The sequence below is a fragment of the Amborella trichopoda genome, chromosome 7 (genome assembly GCF_054954075.1).
Source record: "Amborella trichopoda isolate Santa Cruz 75 chromosome 7, AtrichopodaSantaCruz75HAP2 v2.0, whole genome shotgun sequence".
NCBI classification, from domain to species: Eukaryota; Viridiplantae; Streptophyta; class Magnoliopsida; order Amborellales; family Amborellaceae; genus Amborella; species Amborella trichopoda.
This window is the reverse complement of record NC_142342.1, coordinates 13,324,007-13,346,915: the sequence shown is the minus strand read 5'-3', so window position 1 is coordinate 13,346,915 and position 22,909 is coordinate 13,324,007. Positions and strand designations below refer to the sequence as shown.

The window sequence follows — 22,909 nt, the reverse complement described above, 5'->3', positions numbered from 1 at the left end:
CTTAAAAATTGATGGTCTAGATAATGTATTGCAAGATGCACTATTTCTGTGACTCTAAATCTTTTTCCTTTTCAGATTTGTGCATCTCGATGTCGAGATGATCAATTAGAGGATATTTTTAACATTAAAACAATCTTTTTCAATGGATTTTTTAGGTGCATCTTTAATTCTACATTCTAAAATTGCAACCTTATATAAACTTTTTCCATAAAAATATGCTCTCTGTTTTAAGATGAACATTTGAAAGTAATTTATAAATTTTCAAAATAACTTATCAGCAATTTTCATGCTTAAATTTCAAAAGCGTGGATATTGCGGAAATCGGCGGTGTGGGCAAAAGATATTATACTTCCACGGGGCATTTCCCGGAACCCATCATCGCCTCTTGTCATTTCTAGTGAGAGAAGTTTGGGCAGTGAGAGAGAGGCGGCGTAGAGAGAAAGGGAGTTGGGGTTAAGAGAGAAAGAGAGTGTGGGTAGAGGGAGAGGTTGGAAAACCCTTTGGGAAAAACGTTAAGAGGAAAACATGTTGAAGGTGTCATTTAAGATTTTGTTTGAATAAAAATTTTATAGTCAGAGAGGTCGAGAGGTTTATAAGATAGAAAACATGAAGACTTTTGACATCCAAATAATATTTTCAATTTTTGGGTCTCAAGAGATACAAAAGTAAAAAATAAAGAGATATTTCCACTTTTTTTATGTTTTAATATTATTCATCCAAGAATAATAATAAAACCATCTAAAAAAATTAGAAAAGAAAAAATACTTCTGAAGCCTAGATTTAAATATCTTATCGAAATGAACGGTCTATGTTAATTGGGCTAAAAAAAACTTTCTCAATTGTGTTTTGAAATTTTTTTTTTTTTTTGTTCATTAGAATTAAAAGAGTGTATATTTTAAAATTTGGAACAAATAAATTGTCCTAATATGGCTTTTGAAAATTATTGCATTATATTACAATTCAACTGAAATCACTGCAGGATACAATAATCTTGTACATATACCATCGGGATTGAAATTGCATTTATGGACCTCTGTCACCCATATACCGCCTTACGAAAATGGAACTGTAACTCGAAAAAAGCATGCAAGGCCCAATTTTGACAAACATTAGGCCTCTCCTGCACTCAATCATACGAATTATGAAGTCGTTTTATCTAACAATCAAAACAGAAAGGAAAAAGAGCGTACGGCAGGCGGTCACACACGGTGTCCGCCAGCTGCTCAAACATCATATCATTCATCCTTCCAAGACGAGCAAAACCACACCAACTCCTTTAGTGTAAGAAAATACTACCATAGATTTTAGAGAGAGAGAGAGGAAACCACATTAATAGACAATTTATAAAAGTAGAAAAACCATCATTGAATTGCACCTGGACATTAAGACCTGTTCTCACCTCAATATCATGAGCCCATGATTACAATCATGCAATGGTGCACAATCTCTACTTTAGGAATCTCCATCCAAAATCACAGTAAGTATGGAACTTCTTTACCCCTGCACGTATCATGCACTTAATGAAGGCACTTTCCATTTCCTCAAGTAGCTGGGGGTCATAGAAAACATTTCCAGTAATTGATATGGCCAACATGCCAAACCATCTAATAAAATTCACTCTTAAGAAATGGCCAATGTGCCAAACAACCTAAATGGCTGTCAAAAACTATTTGGGGACATGTGAATACATGAGACCCGATGAATGATAATAACTATTTGATGGATCTCCCTCTGGAAAAACCAAGAACCCAAGAAAGCCTAGTGAGAATTTGAAGCACTAGTAACAGCAGCAGCAGCTTCATCCAAGAAGCGTCTGACTTCAGACTCTGGCTGCGCAAGCACTGCAGGAACCTGCAATAGGTAGTTAGCAATGAGGACCAAGAAGGTGAGAGAGAGACAGAGCGGAGAGAGAGAGAGGATTTCTAAGATTGAAAGTGACCCCACTCAAACCTTTCCCCTAACATTTGCAGCAGTGAGAGAAGCCCCTTCTCTAACTAAGAGCTGCACCACTTCCAAGTACCCTCCAGAAACCGCATAGTGAAGAGGCTGGATGGACCGATCATCACACATAATCAATCAACACAAGGGTAAGCTATCCACAAACAAAATAACACGTGATAGTTTTGGCATTCTCTCACAGTGTCACCATCTCTATCAGTAGTGTTTAGTATCCTCTTGAAAACCTCCAAGTATGGAGCAGTATTTATCAAAAATGCAACAACTTCAGCGGATCCTACAAGATATCAAGCAGGCCAGGAACTAAGTGGATGTTGGGAAGAATGAGAAATGTAATTTGAGAGAGTCGGGGTTATGCCTCCTCCACAAGCATTATGAAGAGGATTCGCCCCATTTAAATCCCTGGTCTCCAAGTTTGCTCCTCTCTCCAACAACAGCTGAGGGCCAAGCAAGTGTAGGGCTCTTTTCAGTATACTGATTGAATAAACTATAAAAGACAAAGAAAATGTTGAAACATTCAACTGTAACCAACCTGGACACAGGGCAAGAAACCATCAAAGCATGTCATATGAAGAGCACTATCCCCACGCTTCACAGGAACATCAATGCAGCCATCTAGATTATCTGCACCCATTAAGCAACTCAGCACACATGCATTAGGTAAAAAATTACTTGGATAGATACAAACAGGGATCACGTAATGCTAAAAAGTACTAGGATAGTTATGAACAAGGATCACATAATGCAATTTAAATTTATTATTTGAACAAAGTACTGAGTTCTTATAAACCAACAAGAATACAAATTCACAACCAATTGCAGATTGGATATTTCAACGTTCGCATCCATTAATAAGATGGGAGTTTCTAAAGAACTGTTAATATTTGACCTGGAAACAGAATTCAGTAGCAATTCTAACAGCTAAACATGTTGCACTTTAAATTATAAATATCTTTCTAAAAAGATCCAACAAAAATGACAACAAAACCTATAACTCCCAATGACTATCAGGAGGTGGATAGAACTCTCGCAAGCTTCACCAAATGCCCCACTCCATGGCTCATGAATCTTGAATGACCTTGCATGTTGCATTGTACCATAACTGTCACAAATTTGCAAAACTGTGTCAGCCTAAGTCATTTGAACGAACATCATTATTGAGTCCATACTTCTGAAACTGTTTAAAGAAGAATATACAGAGTTTGCGGTGACAAAACTCATAAATTAAGTTATCCCAAAGGAAAAAAGCTATCAGTTCTGAGACTTTTAACTGATTTTTGGGTAACTTGGATTCACAATTCTACAAGAGTGGAGGTTCATGCCTTTCTCAACATCATCTAGCAAGGTTGGTTGAGTTGATGGGAGAGGGTTTGAGGCTCGAGAGGTTCTGTATGCATGGTATAGTGGGGCAGAAGGATAGGAGGTTGATGCAAAGCCGAAGTTGGAATTATGGTAGCAGGTGTGGGTGTGAGGGAGTTGTCATGGCATTGAATGTGGTTGGAGAGGGGAGTTTGGGGAAGGGGGAGGATGATAGGGGATAATAGGCGTTTAATCACCTTAGAATATTTGTGGAAAAGAGGGACCAGAGGAATATGGGTTGATTTTGGATCGTAGGTTTGGAAACAAAGGCAGTAGGAGCATTGAGATGCACAATTGTCGGAGGGCAGCAACGTTATGATTAACAAGGGAGTAGGGTGAGGATTAGAGGGACAAGCATAAGGACGTTGGGGGGAAAGAAATGGTTGGGTGCGAACAGAAGCAGAATGCAACCTAAAATTTGTCATTGGGCAAGGGATCAAGGCTATCCACCCCTCAACAAAGTCGATAGTGCCATGCACTTTGCTTCTTGCTACACCAGGAAATTGCTCGTCCTCTCAAAGTAATGACATATCCTGACGTTGACTTGCATTCATCCAAGTAACCCGCCCAATCAGCATCACTAAATCCTCGCAATCTAAGATCACTTCCTTGAAAGACCAGCTAGTAATCCACAGTTCCCCGGAGATATCAGAATATCCTCTTCACGGCATGCCAATGCTCCGGACTTGGATTGCTCTGTTGGAATTATGTCCTTTCAAGGCCTTTACGGCATTTTAATGGCTCTCAGCTTCAGTGGGAGTAAAAGCGCAAAGGATCTTTGCACACTGGGACCAAGAGTTACGGAACACCGACGAGGGTTCAGGTTACATCTTAGTCAGGGTCGGTTGTTATGCTTGTACCTCAAGACTGCATGGGGCTAGGGCGATGTGACTTATGCATTTATGTAATATGAGTCGGTGACAAATAGTCATGCACGAGAAGGTTAGGGCCAATAGAAGACATTGGCTTAAATCCCTTACTATTAGAACATTCTTGTAGCATGTGCATATATAGTTGCAATGCATGGGAAGCCGCTCTTCTAGGGATCCACTGGTTAGAGGTATGAACGTGCCAAGAGAAGAACCCCCACACCATGTGTGTGCAAGTCCTCTGTGGGTTGCACCTGAAATCCACTTATACATGGGGATTCAAGTCACACATTGGTTTGACTTTGATAGGCTGAGATCATGAGCCCCTGATTATACACTGTGGGTCAGGAATCTGTTAGGCCATATTGAGAAGGTGGATTTGGATTCCGAGTCTATCCGAGTGGAATGCTCTAATTTGTAATTCAACTCCAAGGATCCTAATTTCCTTTGTAAATGTTTTTAAATAATGCCAAAATGATTTATTTTGATGCAAAATCGTTAAAAAGATTTTTATGGATTTTTGAAAAAAAAAATGGATATTTTTCGACACCCAATGACTAGTGAGCATCCACATGGTGGCGGCTTCGGGGGTCCCATGTCACCCCACGTGGAGGATGACGTAGGGGTGACGTCAACCCCCTCATGGGACCCCCATGTCTTACTATTTGTTGTTTTAAGTTAAGGGCATTGTTTTATGGTATTTTGTGAAACATTGAGATTTTGGAACAATCATTTTAACACATGTTTAAAGCTTAAAGCAAGGGATTTGTACACAAGGTTAAATGTGAAATTAACCACCTAGCTTAGGTGGCATAATTTCATTAGCCCCACATGCTCTTATAAATGAAGGATACTTTTGAGATTTTCTTTTTACCTGAACATTTGTCAGATTACCATAAAGGTATACCCTCCATCTTGGTTTTGATTTTATTAAATGTAAAGAGCATGGGTATTTTAATAACGAGGGAAATTGGAGTGTATTAAAGGAGGATAAAGGTGCTTAAATCCATACCACACATCTTGAAGGCGTGATGCTGGATGGTGGGCTAAGATCAAGCCTCTCTTTATACCATTGGAAGATGACATGGAGGGCTAAGATTCATCAATTTAGAAGCATGTCCACACTTAAGGGTTATAAGCTTATAAATACCCCTTTGAGTCTTCATTTCACACATGAGTTCATTTCACTCTCTCTCTAAAAGTGGTACGCCTCTCCTCTCTCATTGTGTGGCACCCCCAAGCCAAGTCTCTTCTTCTTTTCTCTCGCTAAAAAGCAACATTCAAGTTAAGGTGAGAGAGAGCTCCATTGACGCTCCTAAACTACTCCATTAATGGTGATCCAAAAATCAAATTCAAGTCATGGATATCTAGATTTCAAGCCTTCAACAATTGAGTAAGATCTCTTCCATTTTCATTAATGCTCGTTGTTCCTCCTTGCTATAAGTTCTCAATTACCGCAACATTTCTTCATCCTTGATGATTAGATCCTTGATCCCTTGAATCATCTTTGATCCATATAGTTGAAGGCATCATCCATGCATATTTCAATCTAGTTTCCTTGAGATTTCCCCTTTGATTTTTGGAGCATTTTTTACTGATATTACTCTGAGATTTTTATGATCATATCAGTCACTTAGATCTTCTTTTTGATCCCTTGAATTGTGGTTTTTATAAGAGGAGACTATGCTGAAATTGTGTGGACCGAATTGTGAACTCAATTGAACTGGTTTTATGTTTTAAGAGCCCGGTTTCTCCCACAATTTTCCTACTTGATTCGATCTTTAGATCTCTGCAAATTCTTTAATGTTTTACGTGTGTATCAATAGATGCTTGGCTTCCCACTTGTTAGATAGTGAATTGGCCCGATTTTTGAGGTATGCCATCGCATGTCACCCATTGGCACATAGCTAAGACCCAAAGCCGTAAACAGCGCACCCGAGCACTCTGATTGTCTTCCCATGGTCATGATCCTTTGAATTTTCATTTGTAAATTTGTGTGGTGCAAAATTTTCAAATGCACACTATACAGGTGTAGTTTAATGTTCTCTTTTTCTAACTAGTTTTATTCATATGCAAACTAGTTTTATTCATATGCATGGGACCCTAATTGAGTTGTATCCTCTCATTTGAGTGTATTTTGAAATCAATAACTCACTGTAGTTATAGTGAACTTGCTATAATTTGATTCTGCAGGTTGTAGTTTCAATTGTATTGGAAAATTTAAAGGTGTATTGTCTTGTATTTTGTCTACATTGCAATCTAAGTCAAGAGAATTGGTTCCTATACACTCTCATGCTCTGGTAGGGCATAACAAGTCCTATCGCCTAAGAGATATCTAGTCCCGTACACCAGATATCTTCTCTTTTTCAGCCTCAGTCTTGGGACAAAGGATTAGACTAATTACATGATCCTCTAAAAGTTTTAGGAGAATCTAAAGGGAAAAGAAACTCTGATAAGGAAACTTGGTAGTGGAGCGATGAAGTTCAAAGGCCATTAGCAAAAAACGATCATCTACTAAAACTTGGCAGTGGAATAGAAACGATCAAAACTTAGAAGAGTATAAAAATGCTGAGAAAAACGTTAAAACAATAGTAAGTATACCTAAACTTAAGGCATATGATAATCTATACAATAAACTGGGAACAAGAGAAGGTGAAAAAGATATCTTCAAATTAGCAAAATAAGAGATAGAAAGCGTAGAGATCTAAACCATATTAAATGCATTAAGAATGAGGATCAAAAGGTCTTGGTGAAAGATGACGAGGTCAATGAAAGGTGGAAAGTTTTTTTCAAAAACTATTAAATGACGAACACAATGGGAACATAGCAGTAGAAGGAACTGTCGATTCAAATGAGGGCAGAGGTCATAGACACATTCGTAGGATTAGGATGTCAGAAGTGAAAGAAGCTTTGAAAAAGGATGAGGGTAGGAAAGGTTTTAGGATCATATGGTATACCGATTGAGGTTTGGAAGTGCATGGGGGAGACTGGCATTGACTGGCTGACGAAGTTGTGCGACAAGGTATTGAGAATAAAGAAAATGTCAAATGAATGGAGGAAAAGTATTGTGGTACCTATTTATAAGAACAAAGGAGACACAGAATTGTGTGAACTATCGAGGAATCAAGCTTATGAACCATACTATGAAGCTCTGGGAGAGAATGACTGAGCAACGACTAAAGCATGAAACAAGTGTATCAGAAAACCAATTTGGTTATGCCCAGAAGGTCAACAACTGAGGTTATTTTTCTACTTGGCAGCTGATTGACAAATTAAGGGCGAAGGGGAAAGCTCTCCACATGGTCTTTATTGATCTAGAGAAAGCATATGATAGAGTACCTCGAGATTTGATTTAGCGGGTATTAGAAGAGAAAGGACTCTCTAGACACTACATCCACTTGGTGGGAGATATGTACGGCTGAGCGAAAACCACTGTACGAACAACTAGAGGAGAGACGAGTGAGTTTTCAGTAACAATAGGTCTACATCAAGGGTCAGCATTGAGCCCGTGCCTCTTTGTCCTAGTTATGGACGACTTAACTAAGCACCTACAAGAGGAGGTACTGTGGGGCATGTTGTTTGCAGATGACAGTTTTGATCGATGAGACCCGAAACAGTTCTTCATGGAGCTAATCTCTTCACCCATTGCGGCGACCCACTTGACTGCATTAGATCTCATTGCTTCCTGGTATGAACCGGGTTCACCCTCATCAATGGAGATGCAGGTTAAACATTCCCCTTTGTTCTCAAAATGTCTCCGAGGAACTCTACCACGTGAACTCCTACAAGGTTCACGAATGAATGATGGTTCACTCCCATTGTCCTCAATGACCATGGGAATAGTCCCACAGTCGTCTATTAGTGGAGGAATTTCCTCACCACTCTTTATATGAGTATCAGCCATCTCATATAGGTCCAATGTCAACCCAGACCTTTTCTTACTTGGGAACTCGTCTCAATCACTGTTAGAAAATTCAACAGCCTGAGCACTCAGGTGGCTGCCTTGGCCAAAAAATTCAAAAAATGCCTAGGCGTTGTCTGGGCAGAGTCATTATGCGGCCTGTCTATAGGCGACCGCCTAGGCGCTACTGTCTGGGTCAAAAAACTTAATTTTTTAGGGGGAAAAGGGTTTTGGGGGGTATTTTAAACCCCCAAAACAAAAAATGTTGCCTTTAGGGTGAGAAAACTCCCCCAAAACCACTATTTTGTGATTTAACGAAAGATTGACAATTTTTTATATTTTCGATTTCTTTCCAAAACAAAGGCAATAGCTCGTGGTTGGAATTGGAGCTTCTAGTAGTTGATTTTCAAAACTTTGGGCGACCCAATAGATGAGGTTTGCACCGACATCGATTTTATTTTGATATTTTAAAAGTATTATCATATTTGGAAGAGGGTTTTGATTTTATTTTGCTACAATATATTATGTTGTGAATCATGCGTATTTTCTTTTACTTTTTTCTTTTCTCTTATGATATATTTACATGTTTGCAGGTAAAAGATTGATTTTTTTGTGATTAATTGATATTTTTCTCACTTGGACGATGAAATTGAGCATATATTGTATTCTTTTATGAATACTTAATTCTTTTTTTTGTACAATGTGTCATGTTTCGTTATTCTATTATTTTTTGTTTTCTTTATTTGATAAATAATTGATTATGTATTTATGTGATATTTTAATGAATTTAAGTCTTAATTCTTGAAGTGAAACAAAGATCTTATATATTCATTTAAGTCTTATTGTAAAGTAATATTAAGCCATACTGTATTGAAACTAACATCTTAATGATTTCATACATATATCTTAATTCTTAAATTCTTAATTATATGATATCTTAATGAGTAAAGTCTTATTGTAAAAATAACATAGCAACATTTTAATCTTATATATTCAGTTAAAACTCATATCCCCGGGGGAGAAGGGGGGGAGGGGGGTTTCAATTTTTTGAGGATTGTGCGGGTAGCCCGTTCCTGGGCAGGTGTGCCTAGGCGGCCAGGCACCCAAAACGCGTAGGCGCCCGAATCCGCATTTTTGAACATTGGTCTCAATGAAGTTCACATCGCGGGATTCCACATGTTGTAAGCTACCCTCATCAGAATCATAACACAGAACATACCCCTTCGAGTTTTCAGGATATCTAATAAAAGTACACACAGTGGACCTCTTATCTAGTCTACTGGTCAACTCAGTTGGTATATACACGAACCCAGCCAACGCTCATGGGCGCAAGTGTGATAGGTCAGGCTTTCTACCAGTCCACAACTCATAAGGGGTGTTGGGTACTGATTTTGAAGGCACCCTACTCAAGATGTACATAGCAATCAACAAAGCATCTCCCCAAAAAGTAACTAGGAGATTCGCACGTGACATCATGGACCTTACCATGTCCATTTGGCTCTACAACACCATTTTGCTACGGAGTATATGACATCGTTTCCTATCTATGAATCCCATGTTCTTCACAGAACTTTCTGAACAACTCAGAATTATACTCGCACCCCCTCTCAATTCTAAGAACCTTAATCCTCTTCCCTGATTGGATCTCAACCTCTAGCTTAAATCTCTGGAAGCAATCAATTGCATGAGATTTATGTGAGATTAAGTACAAATAACCATAGTGTGAGAATCATCAACAAAACTGATGAAGTACTAGGATTTGTTGCAGGACTTCACATTAAAGGGACCACATATATTGGAGTGAATCATTTCTAAGAGTCCTTTTGTTCTTTGAGCTTTAGGGGATGGTTTCCTAGTTGATTTTCCCATTAGACAAGGTTCACACGTGGGTAGGTCTACTTTGGTTAACGACCCCAAAAGTCCTTTAATCAGTCTGGTCATCCTATATTTACTAATGCGCCCCAACCTCGCATGCCATAACATAGAATCATCACCATGAATAGTGGAATAAGAAAAAGAGGTAAGGCATGTATTATCAAAAGGAATAGATGAATCTCTAAATCCAAAGTAAACAACCCACCATGGAGGAAACCACAAAAAACACAACCATTATACAGTTTAATTTGAACCCTATTATCTAAAAAAAAATAAAATCAAGCGTCCTTCTGAAGAGAGCTTAGGTATTGAGACTAGGCTCCTCCTCATCCAAGAGCATAGAGCACATCATGGAGAAACATGGTCCAACCAAATTGAAAGTCCAAACAATAGGTCCCCATGCCCGCCACATCTTCAGCAGCATCATTTCCTATGAATATCTTCATGCCTCCCACTAGAACTCAGTGAAGCTCCATCATCCAGAGAGGGTCATGTCAGGGAGGGAAGCAGAACTTCATCTGACAGCCATGGTTGGGCCATATCACGTGTATGATGCGACGGCGCAGCGTCGGGACATCCCACCACCATCATCCAGACGCGAATCCTGTCTGGTGGCGAGACACACCATCATCCACTGCCGAAGGCATGCCATATTGCACCAAGGACGCAACGCGCAGCATCAGGCCTGCAACCCCACCACCATCCAAAGAGGGTCATGTTAGGGAGGGAAACAATAGGTCCCCATGCCCACCACATCTTTGACAACATCATTTCCTATGAATATCTTCACGTCTCCCACTAGAACTCAGTGAAGCGCTACGAACCTGCCTTCATCCATCACTTTGTGTTTCATTGCTCCCAAATCCACAATCCAACCATTAGATAATGGATGAGTAACTACCACTTTTGTACACAAAATAGCAAAAATAATGTAAAGATCGGTTTGCACGTTCTTCGGCTCAGTGCACTCACAAGCGAAGTGGTCGGTCTTCCCGCAGTTGAAGCAAGTCAAGGCTAATTTGTACCATGGAGCACTCTTGTCATAATTGCGCTTACGCTTAGTATCCTCAGCTTTCACTTCCTCTTTCTTGGGAGGAGCTTTCCCTTTAGGCCTGCCCTTGGATTGTTACCACCCTTGGGCTTGCCTTATCTAGTGAGCAGGGCAACGCCACTATCATTAGCAGAGCGGCGTTCTATCTCAAACACTAGATAGTGAGATAAATGCGCAAATATCTTAAAATTCTCATCAGGCGTCATCATTATCTTCATTTGCTCCCTAAAAGAAGGGAGTGAACAAAGCACAACAAAAATTTGTTTCTCATCACTCATAGAATTACCAACGATGCCCAAGTCACGAATCACCTATGACATTTTTATGCTCCGTCAAGGAGACTTTGGCAGCATTTTGTACGTCTCAAATGCCAACGTGAGAGCGCGCTTCCTAGTAGCTGAGTTACCATTGAACTAAAGTTGTAAAGAATTCCACATTTCCCTGGTCAAATAGCTGCCAAACTGCCCAATTAGATCATTGTGCATACTACTTAATAAGGTAAAGCATGCACAATGATCTCTCTTGAGCCAATTCTGATAAGCTTCCATATCACAACACACCTGTGCACTCGTGCCTTCTTCAGACGGTTCATACTGTGGTCAAATGTTCGATTACCCCTTGCTCATCAAGTATGTAGTGGATCTTCCCGTACAACATGGCATGATTATTGAAATACAGTTTTTCCGCTCTAAGGAGGTCGGTTATCACATTCTAAGAGGTCATAAAAGGAGGAAAAACACAATAAATATTACGGATAAGGGTTTGTTCATACCCACTCAGGTATTCACACACATGTACCATTGATTTTAGCACTTGCTCACATCATCAAGAATTAACGAGTCATACTTCCGGAGTAACCCAAAATGAAAATTTCATGCAGCCATAATGGGGCTAAGGCTAGTAATCAGGATCGGATCTCACGTCATCAAGTTAGTGTTTGCATCCCAGATGCAAAATCTGACATGAAAACGGGGCAAACTAATTGCAGTCAATATCCAGAAGGATGCAATCAGATTACCAAGGCCTTATCGACATCGATCGCACCCACAGCATAGCCAAAAATGTGTATAAAATAAAAATAGGGCCAAAACAGGGTTAGCAATAAAATCAATAGATAAGAACCTGCTCGTTGCGTTCCTCTTCGCGAGCTAGCCCAAAACCATATAAGGCTCGCCAAAATCTGACATCCGGATGCAAAGTCATGCCCCACGCAAGATTTGAGGCTGCAGTCAGCCACAAGCAAGGCAACACAGAACCAAGGTCGCACGAAAACAGGTGCAACCACAACATCACCTCAACAATGCGGTTTCATAGGACAGGGAGAGAGGTTGCACAATCATATTGTACGGTTCCAAGCTCACCTACAACAGTGCGGCCTCAAAAGACAAGTTAGAGGTTGCACAGTTTAATGGCGCGGTTGCAGCCTCACTTAAAATGTAAGGCCACAGATGCACTTTCACAGTGCAGCTTCTGTGGGCTCACGTTCTAAGGCTACACAATATTTTGTAAGACTGCGGCCGCACAATTTAAAGTGCGGCATCAGATGGGGTGCATAGGCACGTGTGGCTTCGCATTTATGCCATTCCACATGTGTGATAGGACATGCCTTTTCAAACAAACCTCTATGCGCAACCGCACATGTCTAGCCTAGCAAGTGTGTGTGAGTGAGCCCCCCCCCCCCACTTTTGGACAAGTGTGCCGAGCTAAGGGTCCACACAGCTGGGTGTACACTTGCAGGTCCACTTGATCAATGCCATGGTCCACCACGACCATGTGACCTCACGTGGGCCCACATGCCTACTCCTTGCATGCACAGGTGTGTCACCTGTCCCATGTATTCACATCGATGGACGTGCACCTCGATGGTAAGTCACATGACCACCACACAGGACCATAGTAGGTTCACACTTCCCACGTGACCTGGAAGAACATAGCGCCCACATGCACTGCTTGTCCACACACTACTGCAGCATGGTCCCTCGCGGTGACCACCGCGGGACTAGGATGTCCAACACATCTTTGGCATGCAATCAAGTCGTTTGCACCTGTAGGTGCATGGCGCAACCCCGAATCAAACCAGACACCTACAAGGGCCTAACAGTATCCAAATATCCAAAAATAAACACAAAAATAGTACGCAAAAAATATCCTTAAAAAATAGTTTTGTGTTCACACATTAAACTGCACCGATTATCAAATCGGAAGGAGAGTTTCCACCATAACGGCTCTAATACTAATATTAGTTTTTGGGTGAGGTCCGCCCCTTGTCCGTAAGGGCGTAGTTTTTATATCATAAGACTTTTTGCTTTATGAGATAAGGAGAGAGAACAAGAAGGATTTTCTTGATAAGATTATGAAATCCAAAAAGATAATGGGAAGTTGTTAATCCCTTAAAAGGGGGACCCACTTCTATAAAAGGGGGACCCACTTCTATAAAAGGGGATGTGAGAGAGATGGGAAAAGATTAATCCAATTGAAAATGTAACTTTCTCTCTCCTCACTCCTTGGGTATTTTCTCTTTTCTCCCATAAGAGTACATTCTCCCTCTAGAAAAAGCTAGTCCCACATAAACCTCTAAAAATAAAAAATGGTGAGATCAATCTAAGCCAGCTCCATCAATCAGGCTCAGTGATTTGGGTTGTGCATACAGTTCTCTCAGTTCTAGTAATTGAGTGTGGGCCTAAGGTTGCATCATCAACCTCTTAAATAAGATGATGCGTTCGAGGAGGAAAACCAAAAAAAAATATATTAGCCGCACAGGAGGATCCGAAAAGGAATGTAGATTTTATCCAATCCTCTTATTTTTGTGTTTCCATGGCCTTTCTAGGTTCATCCCAATTTACAACATTAGTTTCAAAGTCGTTACAGTAGAATTCCACCTTCGGATCTGATAACCAGTGCAGTTTAATGAGCAAAAAACAAAAAACATTTTTCATATATCTTCTTCCATTCATTTTTGTGTTTTTTCTTGATTTTTGGACACTAGTAGGCCCCCCTATAAGTGTCTAGCTGGATTCAGAAACGCGTCATGCACGCACAGACGTGAATGGCTCAATTGCAGGATGCACAGGCATGCCAAAAATACGTTGAGCACAACGCGGATGCCCTAGTCCCTCGATGGTCCATCGCGAGGGCCCACTGCAAGGAACCACACCACACTAGTGCATGGATAGGAGGTGCATGTAGTGCACCTCTAGGTCACGTAGGAAATCGAAACCTGTTGTGGTCCAGCGTGGCATCATGCTATGAACCATCGAGGTGCACTTCCAGCGATGTGAACCTAAGGCCAGGTGGCCCACCTGCACAGGCAAGGTGCAGGCATGTGGACCCACATGAGGACACATGGCCCCGCCGGACCACGAAATTGATCAAGTGGACCTGCGGATGCCATCACACACACGTGCCAGGCCAAACACATGTGTGGTTGTGCACACAGGCCTGCACACGTGTGGAAAGTCACGTGTAACACATGGAATGACACACAGTGTGAAGCCACACATGCCTATGCATCCCATCAGATGTCGCACTTTAAATTGCGTGGCTACAATCTTACAAAATATATTGCTGCCTCAGAATAGGAGCCCACAAAAACCGCACTGTGTGAATGTAAGACCGTACAATCGTAGGAGATAGTGCAACCTCACCATTATTCACAAAGCCCATCTAAGCAAAGTTAACTTCATTTTCAAAACAACATGAGATGGTCTTTCTAGTTTATATCATTCAAATGTTTAGGCCCAAGCAATTGCAAATGATTGTCACTCATCAGAATGCCAAAGCCAACTTTCTAAGCTTAAATAATATTACAGTGTGTGAAAAAAGCAATGATCAAATTTTCTCAAGATCATGAGATCATACCATAGATATGGGAAACTCTATTGGGGGGGCGATCCCCTCGGAATCTCGACAAGAATCTCCAAATTGGGACCTGAGCAAAGCTTGCTTCCCCATATCACAGGATCTCGATCACTATCATATATATATCTCAATCCCTGACGATAATGGATCTTGATCTTTGTGAAAGGGGGATCATGAACCCTTTGAAAATGGGGACATGATCCTAGTTTAAAAAGATCTCGATCCAAGAGGGAGTTTTAAAAGTTTTTGAATTTTGAACCGAGCACCTTTGATTTTTTGCTTTCTGATAATTTTCTAACTAATGACCACATGCTGAATATTTTTGTTTTCCGGTTTCAAAGTCATAGTTTGCATTACTGGTTGAAAACCAATGAACTGACTAGGTTGAAAACTAGTGACTCGAGACGGCTCGGCCCATGGAGATTTCACTATCCTGGATGGTCCTGAACTTGTCAGGTGGTTAGCTTCTCACAGTAGTGAATCTCCCTGTGTTGCCTGTTTACAATAGGGACTCGGGCAATTCCTGAATTTGGTTCTTATCATGGTCCTACATTCTCATTTTTCTCAATTTGTTTTTTTTATGGGGCTTTTATGCTACAAATTTCTCATTGTGTATAGGTAATGCCAAAAGTGGAAAATACATTTCCAATTTTTAAATTACTTTAAAATAAAATTATATATCCCCAAGTGCTCTCATATAAACCTAGTACACCTAGACCAAAATCCTAGGTGCTCCCAAAGTAAGTTGATATAAAGCTCATGATCCCACTCCAGTTCCGTCACCCGCTCCCACTCCAAACAACTGTGGATCATACACCAAAGTTCATGTCCAAGAAATCCCCCAGTAAAATAGCATGATAGGATGGAAGAAATACCACCTCCTAGAGGTATTTGGGCATGGTTAGAGGGACAGGACTCAAACTCAATCAAACTCCTGGGTCAGATCGACCTACTTGCGATCGAGTTAATAATAATTCAAAAACAACATATTATAAAAAAAAATTAAAATAGAAGTGGATGTCAAGAAAAAAATAAAAATAAAGAAAACATATTGTTTATTCAACCAAATTTCAAAAAATTTACAAATTCCCAAAAATTCAAAAAAAACTTCAAATTCCTATGCACAACCAACACAATGCATGATTGTCACTTATGACCCAATCTATTAAGATGAAAAGTGATGACCCAAATATAAAATTGGGATCATCGCAATATTGGAAGTAGTGAAGCCATTCCATCACATGTATGGAACAGCAGCTACAAGAAGACAATAGTCGCAATGCCCTTCCCTGGACCCATGGATGCAACAGGGGGTACGTTGACGTACCAAAATTTTGAAATGGGTAGTCAGCGATAGCGACCATTTCCTTTTCACTTTAATGGCCCATTCTTCATCCTAGATCACTATAAAATCCAACTAAAATTTTATTTTTTTAAAGCTTATTTTCAAATAGACAAAGATTGATGTGTGTCAGAGAGAAGAATAAGAAGGCAAAGAGAAGGTTGCCATTAGATAAGGAAATTATTGTGGAAAATGCTGCAATAACGAAAACAAAACAAAATACAGTCATCATCAATGTTCAAAAAGGTGGATGCTGCCGCAAGGGTCTGCGGGCACCCAGATACCTAGGCGGCCCAAAGGGAAGAGGGTTGGGGTGGGGGCCATATGTTGGTTTGTGTGTGTGTGTTTTGTGAATGTGTTTGTGTATGTGTTTATTGTGTGCATGTGCATGTGCATGCGCATATATGTGTGTGCATGAGGTCTCGCATGAAATTCTTAAAGATCATCCTCCTTTCTTTCTTTTTTTTCCTTTTGGATCTGTATTTGTGATAGAGAGATCTCGAACACATGGAGGATATGGAGAGAGAGAGAGAGAGAGAGAGAAAGAGAGTCTATGAGAGAGAGGGACCTCGCATCGAACACTTGGAGGTCATCTTCTACTTTTTCTGCTTTTTACATGTAAAGAGGGAGCATATGGGTCTATGTATATCTTTATGTGTGTATGTGAGAGAGAAAGAGGCCAACCTTCGCGCAACTTTTGTTTGCTTCCTGCACAGGCTTGGCTCTTCGACCAAGGAGGAACTCTTGTAGGAAAGCATATATAACCTCTCTTTTTTCTGGTGACGCATTGAACACTTGGAGTCCATCTTCTTCTTCTTCTTCCTCTTCTTCTACTTCTCATATGTAGAGTGAGCGCATGGACCTGAGAGAGAGCGAGAGAGAGAGAGAGAGAAGGGCAATACCAGGCCTTATTTTTGTTTGGGTGGATTTTAATTTCTTTCTTCTTGTTTTCTTTTAAGGGATGGCACTAGGTGGGCGCCCAGACTGCCTAGGCGCCCACCTTAGGCATGCCAGCCCAGACCCCACCTTCTACGCAGTTTGTCAGCCAGGCCACCTAGGCAGCAAGGCGACTGAATTTCCGCTCATTGCTCATCTTTATTCCAAAAAGATGACTAGTTCAGCCTAGTTGGGCCCAAGCAAAGTCAAACAAAACCCAAGTCAAACAGTTTTTAGCCAAGATTCAAGAAAACCCAAGTTTCACCATAAATTTGGATAGGTTGGATCAACTCTAGGAGGTCTCAGAACTACCCATTAAGTCCTACAACACTGGATCAAAATATAATCACCTAGAGTTCATATGGGGCATGGATACAATTACTGGTACACTAGATTGACAAAGGTTATGGGTATGTTTCGGCACATCTTAGAGGATGACATTCGTTAAGATACGGATACTTTAAAAATACAACTAGGGACACTAAATTGAAATGGCCATGTGTAGGATGTTGGCAAAATCCATTATGAAAATGGTGCATCGTATTGGTATGTCAATGGTAAATGGTGGATAGATATGTCCATTCTATGTGCATGCTTGTGGAAGTTTATACTAGGGAAGTATAACTTTTAACAATTTTTTTTATCGACTATTAATGCAGTTATTCCTCTACACATTATCATATCATTACAAACACATGAAGTACCCCATGGTGATTGAAAAATGAGTCCCATGATATTTATTACACTATATTAGCGTTATATTGAGTTTTTTTAACTTAAACAAACCTAATAAACTTAATGAAATATAAAAACAAAATATACCAAGTCTGTCAAAATGCATTTTTAGGATTATCTACCTCGAAAAGGGGTGTAAATGCTTTGGCCACAAGTTGAAGAAGGTATTACATTTCCAAAGAGGTACTTTATGGGAAGATGTAAGCTACTCCATTCCATAAGAGTCTGCTCAAGGTATTACTCAAGAGGAGAATTTTATATTTTAGATTGGTATGCAATGTCCAAACTCCAAACTCCAAACTCCTCTCTCTCCAGAATCCCAACTTAATCCCCCAATGTTCATACAAGTGAATTCAAGTGAACCTCCTCCTCCAGATGCTTCCTAGGCATCAAACCCATCCACAAGTATGCCTTCGTAGTACTCACTATCACCTAAACTCATGATACCACTAAACAAGTCATTCATCTCATCTAATGTTTTATTTCATCATACGTCAAAAACACTCACCATCATCAATGTTTCAAAAGGGGCCAGGCTGTGCCCAAGCGACCTAGGGGGCAGAGTGCCCCAGCATGATGCAATTTCCTAGGTGGCACCTTGGTTTTGAGGTGCCCAATACGCATTTATTTTCATATTCGAAACACCCACACACATAATGGGCTGTAAATGACCCGAATATAGTGTTTTTTAACCTCTCTAAAAACAGCGGAATGAATCCTATCCTTGAAATTCGACGTGAGAAGATTTCTTGAAATTTTTTCATTTCTTTCCCAGAAAAATTTAACTATCTTCAATTTTTGTTTATTATTCTCGATTCTCCCCTTATAGAGGGTAGAAAGACAAATTTTCCCATGGCCCAAGGGCGATACGCTCTCAGTCCATGAGTAGGCAAGGCAGGTACCTCAGCTAAGGTGCCCATCTATGGGCTAGCCACCTGGGGGGGGGGGACCACAGAGCCAGCTACGAGGATCCTAAGCTGCATAGCATTCCCCACTGGATGTGGCATTCATGCACATGAACACAAGGATTTTAGTTCCTTGCAGAACAGTGAAAACCAATTATGCCCAAAATATGTATCTTAATTCAGTATATTATGAAAGCATAGCATGGGACAAATACAGTAGGAAAATGTGGTTGGCTTGACAGGGTAAACTCTTCCGTTCTCGTTAGGTAGACAGTACAAGCTTCTTGGAGAATTTAACGATATGCTAAACAAAAAATTGAAGATCACTTAAGCTGATCACATTTGAAATTTCAGAATCGGCATACTGCCTTGTTAGTGCTCAAAAATCCCGGATCACAACATGCACCTGAATATCCAAACTTAAATCAGGATTTTCAAGGTTGTCTAAGACTGATCTAAGGTAGAAATATAAAAAAAAAATCATATTTCAGGTCTCTGGTATACTATTAAAGGTAACCAGTCACACAACACGAGTGGCATATGTAAAACTTGTAACGATCAGAAAAGAAAGGTTTTTATTCCTCTTGTCCAAAGGAAATCTTCGGTACATAATCACTAATAGATTGAATGGAAAAACTACATGGTTTGATCACATATCATGAGACATGCGATTGCTGCAAAAAAAGTGCTGCTGTTATTTGATGAAAGAATAGCCCCAACCAATGAAACCAAGACTAATAAATATTGTTATCTGCCTAAGTTGGAGACATGGGCAATTACATGTTGGCTTCTTGTTCTAGGAATGGTTGAGCCAAACATTAAAGCCCTCAGCACCATGAGACATTGAAGGAGAGAAAGAACTAACTCCAGCATTTGCATGTTAACTCTAACATATCTCAGCATTACAAGCTCTATCAAAAGATAACCATGCTAAAACATGTTAATAATTAAGTACAAGGGTACTTCTTTGTTATGCACACCCTGATGGATGAGCGACCTACATGGATCACATTGATGTGGATCATAATTATCATCATTACATGAACCAAAACTGATTTTTCAGATTACAGATGGTACTAAAGCCAGAGTTTGAACAAATTACAGATTCAATGATACATGACAATCATGTAACTTCCATGAAATAGGCACATTCCGAACTTAATGCAGAAGAAGCAAGATTGGGTGCAATGATCTCTACTATGGTGCAGCATAAATCAATATGAGAAGGATGAAACTCATGATACAGATTGTGAAAATCGAAATCACCTCTTCACTACACCAGTAATAATAAAAGAAATGGCCATTTCTTACACCTATTGAAATTCTCATTGGGATTCTAATAACATGTAATGAACAAGATAATTAATAGTTTGTCAGTTCTTCAACATCTAGAGATAAATATTGCTGCCAAATCTTTTAGGGACGAATTCATGGGGAAACCAAAACACTTCACGAGCTTCCCCCATCATATTACCCGAAATCTAGATCATACTATACTGAAATATCATCATGCAAAAGAAAACAAAAAGCAAAACAAAGATAACAAAAGTGAAATGCAAAAGAAAACAAGAAACAAAAAAAGAGAACAAAGCTGAAGGAATGAAAACTACATAAAGTCATCACAGCTATAACAGCAAGTGGCAACAAATGGAAATGACGAGACATAAACAGAAAGAGTAGGGAATCAAAAGACAGAGAGGAAGGAAGCAGAGAACGTAGAGAGAAGGTAGAGTACAGAGACAAAGATAGAAAAAGAAGCAAGATAAGAGAAAGTATCAGGGAGAAGATAGATTAGAGGACAGAGAGAAGAGAAAGTATAGTGAGAGAGAGAAAGATAGCAGTCATGGTGTAGAGAGAAAGAGAGAGAGTAAGTACCAAGGGCAACGCGAAGCTGATCGACATTGCCAATCCTCGCAGCCTCGAAGATTGCCTTTCGACAGTCAGCGAGGTCCCGATTCCCGTTGGGGAGAGCCACCTCCTCCTCTTCCTCTTCTTGCATTCTCTCTCTCTCTTCTTTCTCACTCCCTCTACTTTCTCACTCTCTCTAACTTCTTTCTCTCTCTCTATATCTTCTTTCTCTCTCTCCTCTGCCCGAAAGCTACACCCGGTCTCCGAAAGCTACACCCAGTCTCCCTTGGAACAGGCGAGAAGTCCTCCCTTTATAGCTGAGTCCCCAACCTTTCAACAAGGGAGTGTATATATAACTTATTATAATAATATAGACCACCATGGTCGTAGAAAAGCTACGTTCACAATAACCCAGTTGATTGAGGGTGATGGATCCCCATAACCGGTTGATTGATTGGATGGTTACAACCTCATTGTTTAATTAAATTTATTTTTATTTATATAAATTGAAATTATTTGAAATTTTAGGTAATCATTTGTCTCAAAGTTCACTTAATAAAATATAAAAAAAAAATATTATAAAATATAAATTAACTAAAATGTCTCCAAAATGATTCAAGAGTATTTTGATCTATTTATATTTTGTGAATTATTTTTTTATAATTTAATTAGATTCTCCTATTTTTGAAGAATACCCACTTTAAATTTCAAGTGATAGCAGTCAGCCGCTGACATATATATATTGATGTTGAAATGATCAATTAGAGATTTTTCAACATCAAAACAACATTTTTGATGAATTTTTTAGGTGCTCCATAATTCAACATTTTAAGGTTGCAACATTATATACAATTTTTCTTCTATATTAAAAGTAGGGAAAAGTTTATATAAGGCAGAGGCTCTAAACAATCAATTTAGGGCACACCTCATAAATTTATTGAAAAAGGTTATTTTGAAGCGCAAAAATCCTCAAATTAATCATCTCGACCTCAAGATATATGAACATGAGAAAAAATAATTTCAAACCTTAAACAGTGTATCTTGTAATACAATTTTCGGACCGTTAATTTTCAAGATTTTCAAATGTTCATAGATCAGCTCCAACAACACTACTTTTAAAATTTAAAATTTTGTAGTTAGAGATGAATATAAATTTTCAGGCCATCACAAGGATTTCCAGTATTGAAACAATATCTTTGGATACTAGTTGAAGGTGCGCCTTACTTTGATTGTTTATAGCCTCGGCCTTATACAAACCACACTCTTAAAAGTATGACAAAAGTTTATAAAAGTGTGAGGCCCTAAACAGTCAAATTAAGGCACACCTCAAAATTTTACTAGAAGAGGTTGCTTCAATGCTGAAAAACCCTCGATTCGATCATCTCAACCTCAATATATATGGACATAAGAAAAACTAGATTTCAAGTCATGGAAATTGTGTATCTTGAAGTGTATTATCTAGACCGTCAATTTTCAAAATTTTCAAGTGTTCATAAATATGCTCGATCTACAATTTTTTAATCTTAAATTTTATAGTTAGAGATGAAAATAAATTTTTAGGCTGTCACAAAGATCTTTTATACTAAAATGATAATTTTGATGTTGTTTGAAGGTGTGCCTTACTTTGATTGATTAGGGCCTCGGCCCTATACAAACCACACCCTAAAATTAAATGGTCTCTTTCTATATGTTTTCCTTATAGCTTCTCATCATCCATCCCATCATTTCTATTACATGTCTTTATATGCCTCACGCTTCTAAAAATACATGGAGCATGTATATTTTCACTGGTATATATATATATATATATATATATACCTCACGCTTCTAAAAATATATGGAACATGTGCATTTTCACTGGTGTGGGTGAATATATATATGAAAACTCTTAAAAATGTCTATAGGTGAAATTAAATAGTGTTTCAACCCGCCACGGACATTCTATGTCTGTTACAGTTTACCTTAAAAACCGCCACTGATCTACGAGAGTGTGGCAGTTTCCCTTTTTTTTTTTTTTGCGTGAAAAAATACTGCTACAGAAATGATATATCCGTTGCAATCTTTTAATCCTCGTTGTCCAAAAAAATTAGATGGTGCCGAGCTTATGGGCAAACACATTGTTCATTTTCGCCCATAAGCGTTGCGTAGTGGCTTTATATATATATATATATATATATATATATATATATATATATATATATATATATATATGGGAAAGGTTTCTATGCTTTCCCTACAACATAGAAGATCTATGCTCCTCCTACCATCTAGCCG

General features: G+C 39.3%; 1 long non-coding RNA gene across 5 annotated transcripts; it reads right to left on the bottom strand.

Moving 5' to 3' along the window:
• Nucleotides 1-1,340: 1,340 nt before the first annotated feature.
• Nucleotides 1,341-20,909, bottom strand: LOC18428595 (uncharacterized). 5 transcript variants are annotated; one of them, XR_016059177.1, is made up of 7 exons: nt 20,663-20,909; nt 2,945-3,058; nt 2,489-2,580; nt 2,315-2,393; nt 2,139-2,233; nt 1,951-2,046; nt 1,341-1,851 (listed from the first exon to the last, which is right to left on the bottom strand). It is a non-coding gene; the product is annotated as an uncharacterized LOC18428595 (long non-coding RNA). The 5 variants fall into 5 exon arrangements; XR_016059179.1 differs by lacking the exons at nt 2,945-3,058; nt 20,663-20,909 and adding exons at nt 12,134-12,372; nt 16,896-16,970; XR_016059176.1 differs by lacking the exon at nt 2,945-3,058.
• Between the last annotated feature and the right edge of the window lie 2,000 nt (nt 20,910-22,909).